Here is a 13,329-nt window from a genome sequence, read left to right on the forward strand (position 1 = left end):
CTTGGTTCATGTACTGTTGGACCCTCGCTTGGAGAATTTTGAGCATTACTTTGCTAGTGTGTGAAAGTTAGTCATTCAGTCATGTCCAACTCTTTGTGACTCCATGGACTATAGCCCACCAGACTCCTCTGTCCATGGAATTCTCCAAGCAAGAATACTGGAGTGGATTGCCGTTTCCTTCTGCAGGGGGAGAATTCTGAGCATTACTTTGCTAGCGTGTGAGATAAGTGCAATGGTGCGGTAGTTTGAACATTCTTTGGGATTGGAATGAAAACTGACCTTTTCCAGTCCTGTGGCCATTGCTGAATTTTCCAAATTTGCTAGCATATTGAGTGCAGCACTTTAACCGCATCATCTTTTAAGATTAGAAATAGCTCAGCTGGAATTCCATCACCTCCACTAGCTTTGTTCATAGTGATGCTTCCTAAGGCCCACTTGACTTCACACTCCAGGATGTCCTGCGCTAGGTGAGTGATCACACCATCGTGGTTATCTGGGTCATGAAGATCTTTCTTGTATTGTTCTTCTGTGTATTCTTGCCACCTCTTCTTAATATCTTCTGCTTCTGTTAGGTCCATATCGTTTCTGTCCTTTATTGTGCCCATCTTCGCATGAAATTGTTCCTTGGTATCTCTAATTTTCTTGAAGAGATCTCTAGTTTACTGGACATCTAGTAATCGCTAGATTACTGGACAATTTAATCATTTCTCTTGCATAAAAAATTACCATTAAAGTATCTAATACAACCTTGTAAAGGTGTTACTATTGACAATAATCCTTAGGTGTCCCTGTTAGGTGAAGTTATGAGATGGCCTTTCTTTCATTGTAATACAGCTGAAAACACCTTCCTCTGTAATGTCCGGCCCGACCTTTCTACTAAGATCCACCATTTCCCCTAGGTGGTTGGCTCCCTATTATGTATGGGTTTTAAACTGTCATTTTGAGACGATTTCATTGTGTTTTCTTTTAACTCTTTATTAATTAGCTGCTCAGCATCTTTTCTGCATTTCCCCCCTCTTTAATAACAGGGATTGGTTTTTGTCAGTTTCATTTTCACTCCAGTTTTTTATATAAGACTCAGCAGAATAGTCTTATCAGATAAGTGCTTTTTTGACTGATGGAATTCTCATCTGTTGTGTTTCCCAAAATGTATTTTCCCCCCAGTCTTTCAGCATTCTCATCGTGATTTTGTTGTGCTGGATCATGATACTACAGGCTCTGTTTTAGATCGGTGTTATTCAGTAGCCAAAATAATATGAGTGCAAAGTTGTGACTAAAGCTGTTAGAGACAAAAAATTCATAGTAGAAGTGATACTCTTCTATTTCCGTTGATTCAATATGCAACCTAGGGCAATTAGTTTCCTTTAGCTTTGCTTTCATTTCTTCATTTGTAAAATGAAGCTAATAAGCTATCTTGTGGATTTTGTGAATAATCCAATTATAAAACATTTGTAGCTTGTTATTATTGAATTAGATGTTAGTCATAAACCTATAATATTACAAATAAATAATTGTAAGAAGCTATTCTTTCACAACTGTCTATGTCCCTACCCCAAGAAAATTACCTTACTTTATTACAGTTGTTTAAGACATGACTGGTTAACAGCAGAAACTAACACAATACTGTAAATCAACTATACTCCAACAAAAATTTTTAGAAAAAGAAAAAAATTACTTAACTGGTTATAGGTTATAGAAACATGGGTAACTAATATATTCCAAAATTATGGCATTGTTGCTTGTTTTAAAAATCACAATTGCTTATATGATCTAACTGTATTTCTTCTGTGAAGTTTAACTAGTCTAAATAAATGCCAAACCATATGGTACTAAATTTTCTTAAAAAAATTTAATCCTTAATACTAAGGAATCACTTAGGTTTAACAGTTTTATTCAGTTAATCTGTTTTAATTTTCTATAATTTTTATCTAAGGTTTCTTTTATAAAATAAGTAATGCATATGTGAAAAACTATTGTGATGATGAATGTTAATTTTTAAACTAGTAATTCAAGTGGATAAATATTGGATTTATTGTAGTCTTTAGATTGCAAATATTTTCCCAGTCTTATTCTTGAGCCTTTTTTGTCTGAATGCCTGAAGAATTTTTTTTCTTTAATCTTTGGAATTTAGTAACTTAATTAGGAAATGTTTCAGTGTTTAATTATTCTGTGTTCCTTTTCCCTGGCATACTGTGGACCCTTTCAATCTGTATGTAGCTTTAAATCTTATTCTTAGAAAGCTTTTTTAAAAAATTACCTTAATTTTAAAATTTTAGTATATTTTCATCCTCTTCCTAGTTACTGATTATGAGTATGTTCATCACAAAAACTCTAATTTTCTCTGATTTTTAAAACTTTGTTCAGGGCTGTCTGGTTAATTTTCTCAATTCTATGCTACATGTCTACCATGCTTCTTCAGCATTGCATATTTTCACCCTGCTTCCCAGTGCAGGCTACATTTCAGTAGTGATTTTATTTTATTCTCACATCTCTCTTGACTTCTGCCACCTCACTTTTCATTCCCTTTTTGGGTTGACTCTTAATATCCCTGCCATGAGCCCCGGTTTTATATAGCAATTACTTCATTGAATACTTCCTTTTTTTTTTTTTAATTCAGTTTCCATCTGATCTATGACAGCATTTTTTATTAGTATTCATTTCTAAATGAGATGAGCTCTCCTTAGTCTTATGAGATTCCTATGAGGGATAGCCCGGGACCATGTTTTATTATAGTGCTAGTAAGAGTTTTTCCTGCTTACTGGTGGAGATCCTTTTGACAAGCTTATTTATGAATTATTTTAGCCTTTATTTTCACTGATACAAATGTCATTAGAACAAACCTATTTCTGAGTCCTTTTAGTCCCTACTTTTACTGAAAGAACAGATTTGCAATTTTATTGTGTTAATTTTGAAGAAAGGACCAATACAGTCCTTTTCTTGACACAATTCGTTAATTGTATTTAAAAAAGAAAAAAAATGGGGAATTCCCTAGCTGTCCAGTGGTTAGGACTCTTGAGTTCACTGCCAAGGGCCCAGGTTTGAGCCCTGGTTAGGGAACTAAAATCCTACAAGCTTCATGGTATGCTCAAAAAACAAAATTGCATGAATATTCACAAAACATTTATAAGAACAAGTAGCAACTACAGACAATCTATGAATATCTACACTAATTCTGTATGTACAACCAGTAGCTATTATTTATAAATTTATTGAGGAAATAATATAGTTGTGAAATGTCTTATGAATGTGATTAGTTTTCCAACAGTCCTGAGGCTCTAAAACTCAGAACATATTAACATCATCTTCACTATATGACTTACATATTCTTGACTTCTATCTGTCCCATTCTTTAAATCCTTCCTCCATACTCTCACATAAGCAGAAAAGAGCTACCAACATCATCAAGGAAATATGGTAAACCTATTTATATGACTAGTAACAATATAATAGAAGGATGATTATAAGCATTTAACCAACTGTATCAGAGATCATATATTAAGTAGACAAATAATAGAAATCTTCCCAAGCAAAAGTATGGATACTTTTCATATTTCCCTTTTAAACCACTTTAAAACTATGTAGTACCAAGAAAGGAATGAAAAAGTTTCAAGGACTAAATTTGAGAGCTGTTAATTACACCCAAATATCATAAAGAAGTGGATCATAGTTTTTTCTACAGTGTCCACTTTTCCCCAGAGCCATTGTTGGGTAGCACTCTTGCCATGTAGAAGGGTTGGTATACCAGAAAAATGTGAGAAAGTGGGAATCAGATGCCACTCATAAAAAAGTCAGAATAATCATGACATCTTCCTATCTTACCAGGACGTTAAAATAATTGAATGCTATTAGGTATGTGAAGGTGCTTCCGTGGTGATTCAGATGGTTAAAGTGTCTGCCTGAAATGTAGGAGACCCGGATTTGATCCCTGGGTAGGGAAGATCTCCTGGAGAAGGGAATGGCAACCTACTCCAGTATTCTTGCCTGGAGAATTCTGTGGGCAGAGGAGCCTAGAGGGCTACAGTTCACGGAGTCACAAAGAAACGGACATGACTGAGCGACTGACACACAGGTATGTGAAAGAAAGAGTTTTATCCTAGTGTAAGCATTAATGTTGTTTTTTAAAATGAGAAAAGAAACCAAGCTTAAGTTCTAGCAGTCTCTTTCAAGCAGCTATTGAGAACAAGTAGTCTTTTAAGGAAAGACTCCCTGAACTTCGCTAACAATTCAGAGAGGAATTACTTTTAGTTAGCTGTGGGACTCTTCTGTCAAGAGCTTGAAAACTTAGCTAACAGGAAGAAGAAGGAAGGGGTAGGTATAATTGCTCTCTTAGACCCTGTGAAAACACACATACATATGTACACTCTCACTGCTGTGTGATAACTAAGTGCAACAGTTCCTGTTTCTTATTGTGGTTCTCTTTCATTCCTGCTTAAAACAAAGACAACCTGGTCAAGAGTTAATTGAATGTGACTAGTCTGAGGAGTGGAGAAGGCAATGGCACCCCACTCCAGTACTCTTGCCTGGAGAATCCCAGGGATGGGGGAGCCTCTTCGGCTGACGTCTGTGGAGTTGCACAGAGTCGGACGTGACTGAAGTGACTTAGCAGCAGCAGCAGTCTGAGGAGAAGTTACCCTATAGAGGTGGCATCAGTGGCTATACCTCCAGCCTAGGGTCAGAGTTAGGCTACTGGTTAGATTTTTAGATCTTAGCTTTTTGTTTCACAATTGATTTCAAAGAGAGAGTAGAGGCCACAAGTGATGGCAGGGAGGGAGAAGATAGTGGAAGGTTGATTTATAAAGTGGTCAAACAGTACTGAAACCTCAGTACTTCTTGCACAATTAGTCAAGATGCGTCAGCATTTCCTGAGGCAGTGATACAAACTTTATAGTATAGTTATGAGAATCATTATTATTTATTTTCAATAATAATTACCAGTGTTTTTTGAACTGTCTAGAACTTTACTGTCCAACTGGTTGCTGCTCGCCACGTAGCTATTTAAATTACAGTTTCATTGAAATTTAGCAGAATTACAAATTCAGTTCCCCAGTCACACTAGCCACATTTCAACTGCTTAGTAGCCACATGTGGTACAGGCTGCTGTATTGCACACTGCAAGTATAGAGTGTTTCCATCATCATGAAACATTCTAACTGAAAGTGCTATCTAGAACAAACTCTGAGAGCAAAAGTGTAATGTTAAATATATGTACTTTACAAACAAGTGACTGAAGTCCAAAGTATAGTATGTAAAAAATTTCTTTCTTTTTTTTTTTTCTTGATATAGCTATTTTATTGAAGTAGAGTTGGCTTACAGTGTTTCAGATGCACAGCAAGGTGATTCACTTATACATATACACATATATTATTTTTCAGATTATTTTCCATTATAGATTATTACAAGATATTGACTACAGTTCCCTGTGCTATACATAAACCTTTGTTGTTGCATACCTACTTTTTTTTTTTCCCCATTTATTTTTATTAGTTGGAGGCTAATTACTTTACATCATTACAGTAGTTTTTGTCATACATTGAAATGAATTAGCCATGGATTTACATGTATTCCCCATCCCAGTCCCCCCTCCCACCTCCCTCTCCACCCGATCCCTCTGGTCTTCCCAGTGCACCAGGCCCGAGCACTTGTCTCATGCACCCAACCTGGGCTGGTGATCTGTTTCACCCTAGATAATATACATGTTTCAATGCTGTTCTCTTGAAACATCCCACCCTCGCCTTCTCCCAGACCTACTTTTTAAATTAGAAATCTAGCATTCTGTTCATACTAAGTCAAATAAGTGGAATCAAAATGTCATAAATGTTTTAGCCAGGCAAAAATTCATAAGTATTCTAAAGTATATTTATTACATGTACTGTTTTTAAAGATGGAACTTAACCATTGTGGCTTGATTATTCTAGGCGTAACTAATTTTTCTAAAATGAACACTAGTGACCACTAAATACACCTGAAACATCGGTTGTACTCATGTGACTTTGAAAAAATCAAAAGACTTCACTCAATAGAGGTTATATTTATCAGAGGCTTGTTTTAACATTGTCTTAATTTCCATTTACATTCATTTTTTAGAGAATGTTGCAGTCTTACAAACTTGTTAAGAAATACTTAGGGAGTTCCTTATTTGTAAACATAAATTAAATTTTTCTAAACTGGATTATGAAGAAATACTCAAATATCATACAAAGAAGTCTAGGAAGAGGCAATCAATAACTGAAGATCAAGTTGTGAAGAAGGCCTCTTTGTGGTTAATGTATTTTGTAGTTAACCTAGTCCAAACAGTCCGTGTCTATTCTGAGACCTTTGAGGGTACAGGTACTCAGTCTGCGAAATCTCACCAAGTGTGAAGTATCTGGAGAATAAAAATAAAAGTGAGTTCTCTTCAGTTGTCTGTAGTGGAATTTCCCTCTAAGTGAATGAAATGTAATACAGCAAGTTGAATCACTGAACAATTTTATTGCATTGTAATTCATAAAAGAATTCCATTTGGAAAACACTGCTTGCCATTTCAACAACTTAAAACCATGGTCTATTCAATCACTGCATAACAAAGTAGTGTGGAGAATGACTTTGCTGAAACAATGCCAAACCCTCTTCAGCAAAGTGGCATTGGCATGAGGCAGCAAAAGGAAAAGTCAGGACCAGGAATGTAAAGAAGAGGTAGCTAGACTTTATTTATTAGCTGGCATTTAGTACATGAGAGCAATAAGGAAATAATTAAAAATAATAGGTGGAGCTATCTTCCAGAACGTCACAATCTAATCGAAAGAAACCAATTCATATGAAATATTGTGAGATTTGCAAAATAACATTAACACAGGAAAAATTGTGCAAAAGTCCATGCAAAAGAAACTTTTCACAACATTGTCTTTGTTAAGATGGGATTGATTTTACTCAGTTTTTCATCAACTCTTATTTTTCATGAGTAATATCTGTCCAACATTACATCTGGAGATGCAATCATGAACAAAACAGACTAAAAAACCTGCCCTAAGAGGTTTGCATTCTAGAAAGGGGAGAGAGAACACATACAAATTAAGCACATAGTGTATTCGAAGCTGATAAAAGCAGCAAGATGGACACTGGGAGGGGTTATAATTTTAAGAAGGGTTCAATTCAGTTCAGTCACTCAGTCATGTCTGACTGTTTGTGACCCCATGAATCACAGCACACCAAGCCTCCCTCTCCATCACCAACTCCCAGAGTTTACCCAAACTCATGTCCATCGAGTCAGTGATGCCATCCAGCCATCTCATCCTCTGTTGTCCCCTTCTCCTCCTGCCCCCGATCCCTCCCAGCATCAGGGTCTTTTCCAATGAGTCAGCTCTTCACATGAGGTGGCCAAAGTATTGGAGTTTCAGCTTCAGCATCAGTCCTTCCACTGAGCACCCAGGACTGATCTTCTTTAGTATGGACTGGTTGGATCTCCTTACAGTCCAAGGGACTCTCAAGAGTCTTCTCCAACACCAGATAGGATTTACAATATATCTTTTATTGAGCCAAAGTTAGAGCAGGACAAGGCTCTTCTCTCTAGTGAAGAAATTGGTGAGAAGAAGTCAATGAAGGGATGAGATTGGTGTCAGGCACTTTGTTTATCCCTTTCCTGGTCCTGGTCCTGGTTGTATCCTTCTGGGTAGATGTTTAGAAGTACATTTGGGGAATTCCCTGGTTAGGAATGGTTAAGAATCCACTTACCAATGCAGGGGACATGGGTTCGATGCAGCTAAACCCATGCGCCATCACTACTGAAGCCCTCATGTCCTCACGTCCATGCTGTACAGTGCTGCAACTAGAGGTAGCCCCCACTTGTCGCAACTAGAGAAAGCCCATGCACAGCAACGAAGACCCAGTGCAGCCCCCCCCAAAAAAAGTCTGCAAAAAAAAAAAAGAAGTAAATTTGGTGTTTTGATAGTGCTGATTGGCTCTTGTGATAAAGTGGGATAGAGAACATGGTATTGAAGATATTCTCACTGATAGTAGAGCACCTTGCCCTGAGATCTTGGCACACACTCTTTGCAAGTATAAAGAACACCCCTACTGAATAGTGTTCAGGAGAATGAGATTTTCACTTGTAGAAAAAATTTTTTGTCTATCCTCTTAAAATCTTGTGAAATTATCATAGTTAAGAAAAATCTGCCTCTTCCATGTCTCTTTATCACCAAGCCTACCGAAGTGTTGATTAGTTTAGTCGTTCATTCATTGAGTGACTAATTTGTACAAAAAATATTTTCTTTTCCAAGTATTTCTGAGTATTTCTTTTTCACAGTTTAAAAAATCAGTGAGTGAATGAGTGAGCAGTTGCTCTGACTCTTTGCAATCCCATGGACTATATTGTCTATGGAATTCTCCAGGCCAAAATACTAGAGTGGGTAGCCTTTCCCTTCACCAGGGGATCTTCCCAACCCAGGGATCAAACCCAGGTCTCCCACATTGTAGGCAGATTCTTTACCAGCTGAGCCACTAGGGAAGCCCAAGAATACTGGAGTGGGTAGCCTATCCCTTCTTCAGCAGATCTTCCCAATCCAGGAATTGAACCGGGGTCTCCTGCATTGCAGTCGGATGCTTTACCAACTGAAGTATTAATTATTCTTGTCTCTTCCTTTCCACTGACCCCTTCTCACTTTCTTTGAGGCAAGCACAATCTCTAATTTCACCTACAAAAACCAGTACTACTTTCTTGTTCTGCTCTAGTGTGCCTGTAAACCACCTAACCCCACCCCTGCCCCCACATACACCCCGCCCTAGCCCACATTTCCTTCCCTTTTTGTCCACTCATCCCAACCCCATTCTTGCAAACCAAAAAGATTTTCTCAAAGATCACCAGTAATTTCCATTTTACCTGCATTAATCATCTTTTCTAAGTTCTTTTTTTTTTTTTTTGCCATTTATTTTTATTAGTTGGAGGCTAATTACTTTACAGCATTGCAGTGGTTTTTGTCATACATTGAGATAAATTAGCCATGAATTTACATGTATTCCCCATCCCAGTCCCCCCTCCCACCTCTCTCTCCACCCCATCCCTCTGGGTCTTCCCAGTGCACCAGGCCCGAGCACTTGTCTCATGCATCCAACCTGGGCTGGTGATCTGTTTCACCCTAGATATACATGTTTCGATGCTGTTCTCTTGAAACATCCCACCCTCGCCTTCTCCCACAGAGTCCACAAGTCTGTTCTATACATCTGAGTCTCTTTTTCTGTTTTTGCATATAGGGTTATCATTACCATCTTTCTAAATTCCATATATATGTGTTAGTATACTGTAATGGTCTTTATCTTTCTGGCTTACTTCGCTCTGTATAATGGGCTCCAGTTTCATCCATCTCATTAGAACTGATTCAAATGAATTCTTTTTAATGGATGAGTAATATTCCATGGTGTATATGTACCACAGCTTCCTCAGACCAGAAACTATAAAACTCCTAGAGGAGAACATAGGCAAAACACTCTCCGACATAAATCACAGCAGGATCCTCTATGACCCACATCCCAGAATTTTAGAAATAAAAGCAAAAATAAACAAATGGGACCTAATGAAACTTAAAAGCTTTTGCACAACAAAGGAAACTATAAGCAAGGTGAAAAGACAGCCCTCAGATTGGGAGAAAATAATAGCAAATGAAGCAACAGACAAAGGATTAATCTCAAAAATATACAAGCAACTCCTGCAGCTCAATTCCAGAAAAATAAATGACCCAATCAAAAAATGGGCCAAAGAACTAAATAGATATTTCTCCAAGGAAGACGTACAGATGGCTAACAAACACATGAAAAGATGCTCAACATCACTCATTATCAGAGAAATGCAAATCAAAACCACAATGAGGTACCATTACACACCAGTCAGGATGGCTGCTATCCAAAAGTCTACAAGCAATAAATGCTGGAGAGGGTGTGGAGAAAAGGGAACCCTCTTACACTGTTGGTGGGAATCCAAATTAGTACAGCCACTATGGAAAACAGTGTGGAGATTCCTTAAAAATCTGGAAATAGAATTGTCATATGACCCAGCAATCCCACTTCTAGGCATACACACCAAGGAAACCAGATCTGAAAGAGACACGTGCACCCCAATGTTCATCGCAGCACTTTTCTAAGTTCTTATCTAACTTATTCACCTGATCTCTTTGGAAAAGTCTCCCACCTTGTGTTATATCCCTTAAGTGAGATCAGTGAAATCATATCATATTGTCTGACACAAGAAAGTACTCAACAAATGTTGATTGAATTTGAACTGCAAATGACTTTACCATCTCTGGGTTCTTGTTCCAGCTCAGTGCCTTAAATATTGTAGATACTCGGTATACTCTGGTTTGTATGAATGAATGCATGAACCTGTCGCTTCTTCTCTGTTTCCTTTCATGGTCTTCCTCTTCCTGACCCCAAACATATTGCTTAAGAACATATATATTAATCATTGTGCTGAAGGCTTTGTATTCATTATGTCATTTATTTCTCACAACCACTTGATATGGTAGTTATTTTTCTTTTACAGATGAGGAAAATGATACTTAGAGCTCTTCAGTGAATTAGCAGGCTCATATATTTAGCTAATACATGGTGGTGAAAGTAAAAGTTGCTCAGTTGTGTCTGACTCTTTGTGGCCCCATGCACTATACAATCCATGGAATTCTCCAGGCCAGAATACTGGAGTGGGTAGCCTTTCCCTTCTTCAGGCGATCTTCCCAACCCAGAGACAGAACCCAGGTCTCCAGCATTGCAGGTGGATTCCTTACCAGTAGAGCCACAAGGCAGAGAAGGCAATGACACCCCACTCCAGTACTCTTGCCTGCAAAATCCCATGGACGGAGGAGCCTGATAGGCTACAGTCAATGGGGTTGCGAAGAGTTGGACATGACTGAGCAACTTCACTTTCACTTTTCACTTTCATGCATTGGAGAAAGAAATGGCAACCAACTCCAGTGTTCTTGCCTGGAGAATCCCAGGGACAGGGGAGCCTGGTGGGCTGCCGTCTATGGGGTCGCACAGAGTCGGACACGACTGAAGCGACTTAGCAGCAGTAGCAGTAGCAGAGCCACAAGGGAAGCCCAAGAATACTGGAGTGGATAACCTATCCCTTCTCCAGAGGATCTTCCCAACCCAGGAATCGAACCAGGGTCTACTACATTGCAGGTGGATTCTTTACCAACTGAGTTATCAGGGAAGCCTTTGCGACCCCATGGACTATACAGTCCATGGAATTCTCTCAGTCAGAATACTGGAGTGGGTAGCTTTTTCCTTCTCCAGGGGATCTTCCCAACCCAGGGATCGAACCCAGGTCTCCTGCATTGCAGGCAGATTCTTAACCACCTGAGCCACAAGGGAAGCCCAATACATGGTGGAACCACCAATTAAACTAACTGAGCTTTTCTGGGACTTAGATATTAGTTCTCTGCCCATTCTTCACACTCTTCTCTCCCATGTAGAGTTCATTCTTGATTTCAATTGGCAGTTCTATGCTAGTGACATCAAAATCAACAGTTTAAGAGTAGACATTGTGAAGAGAGAGAAATTAAGAGTTTAGGATTAACAAATACACATTACTGTATATAAAATAGATGAACAGTAAGGACCTACTGTATAGCACAGGGAATTATAGTCAGTGTCTTTAATAACCTGTAATATACCATTCATGATAAAAACCCTCCAGAAAGCATGAATAGAAGGAACATACCTCAACATAATAAAAGCTATATATGACAAACCCTCAGTAGATATTATCCTCAATGGTGAAAATTTGAAAGCATTTCCCCTAAAGTCAGGAACAAGACAAGGGTGCCCACTCTCACCAATACTATTCAACATAGTTTTGGAAGTTTTGGCCACAGCAATCAGAGCAGAAAAAGAAATGGAAGGACTCCAGATTGGAAAAGAAGTAGTAAAACTCTCACTGTTTGCAGATGACATGATCCTCTACATAGAAAACCCTAAAGACTCCACCAGAAAGTTACTAGAGCTAATCAATGAATATAGTAAAGTAGCAGGATATAAAATTAACACACAGAAACCCCTTGCATTCCTACACATTAGCAATAAGAAAACAGAGAAGTTAAGGAAACAATTCCATTCACCATTGCAACAAAAAGAATAAAATACTTAGGAATATATCTACCTAAAGAAACAAAAGACCTATATATAGAAAACTATAAAATACTGTGAAGGAAATCAAAGAGGACACAAATAGGTGGAGAAATGTACCGTGTTCATGGATCGGAAGAATCAGTATAGTGAAAATGAGTATACTACCCAAAGCAATCTATAGATTCAACGCAATCCCTATCAAGCTACCAACGGTATTTTTCAGAGAACTAGAACAAATAATTTCACAATTTGTATGGAAATACAAAAAACCTCGAATAGCCAAAGCAATGTTGAGAAAGAAGAGTGGAACTGGAGGAATCAACCTGCCTGACTTCAGTCTCTACTACAAAGCCACAGTCATCAAGACAGTATGGTACTGGCACAAAGACAGAAATATAGATCAATGGAACAGAATAGAAAGCCCAGAGATAAATCCACGAACCTATGGACACCTTATGTTTGACAAAGGAGGCAAGAATATACATTGGAGAAAAGACAATCACTTTAACAAGTGGTGCTGGGAAAACTGGTCAGCCACTTGTTAAAGAATGAAACTAGAACACTTTCTAACACCATGCACAAAAATAAACTCAAAATGGATTAAAGATCTAAATGTAAGGCCAGAAACTATTAAACTCCTAGATGAAAATATAGGCAAAACACTCTCCGACGTAAACCACAGCAGGATCCTCTATGACTCACCTCCCATAATATTAGAAATAAAAGCAAAAATAAACAAATGGGACCTAATTAAAATTAAAAGCTTCTGCAAAACAAAGGAAACTATAAGTAAGGTGAAAAGACAGCCTTCAGAATGGGAGAAAATACTAGCAAACAAAGCAACAGACAAAGAATTAATCTTTAAAATATACAAGCAACTCCTGCAGCTCAATTCCAGAAAAATAAAAGACCCTATCAAAAGGTGAGCCAAAGAACTAAAGAAACATTTCTGCAAAGAAGACATACAGATGACTAACAAATACATGAAAAGATGCTCAACATCACTCATTATCAGAGAAATGCAAATCAAAACCATAATGAGGTACCATTTCATGCCAGTCAGAATGGCTGCTATCCAAAAGTCTACAAACAATAAATGCTGGAGAGGGTGTGGAGAAAAGGGAACCCTCTTACACTGTTGGTGGGAATGAAAACTAGTACAGCCACTGTGGAGAACAGTGTGGAGATTCCTTAAAGAACTGCAAATAGAACTGCCATATGACCCAGCAATCCCACTTC

At 38.1% G+C, this 13,329-nt stretch overlaps 1 protein-coding gene across 9 annotated transcripts in view; it reads left to right on the top strand.

Moving 5' to 3' along the window:
• TAOK3 (TAO kinase 3) overlaps nt 1–13,329 on the top strand; it is a 183,611-nt gene that overhangs the window by 49,203 nt on the left and 121,079 nt on the right. Inside the window, exon 1 of one of the 9 annotated variants that reach the window (XM_070475286.1) lies at nt 3,909–4,069. The exons of the other annotated variants lie outside the window; for them this stretch is intronic. The gene's annotated coding sequence lies outside the window, so the exon portion shown is untranslated. Of the gene's footprint in view, nt 1–3,908; nt 4,070–13,329 lie in introns of those variants that run through there. 9 annotated transcript variants of the gene reach the window in all.

This window comes from Odocoileus virginianus, chromosome 12 (assembly GCF_023699985.2).
Source record: "Odocoileus virginianus isolate 20LAN1187 ecotype Illinois chromosome 12, Ovbor_1.2, whole genome shotgun sequence".
In the NCBI taxonomy this organism is placed as follows: domain Eukaryota; kingdom Metazoa; phylum Chordata; class Mammalia; order Artiodactyla; family Cervidae; genus Odocoileus; species Odocoileus virginianus.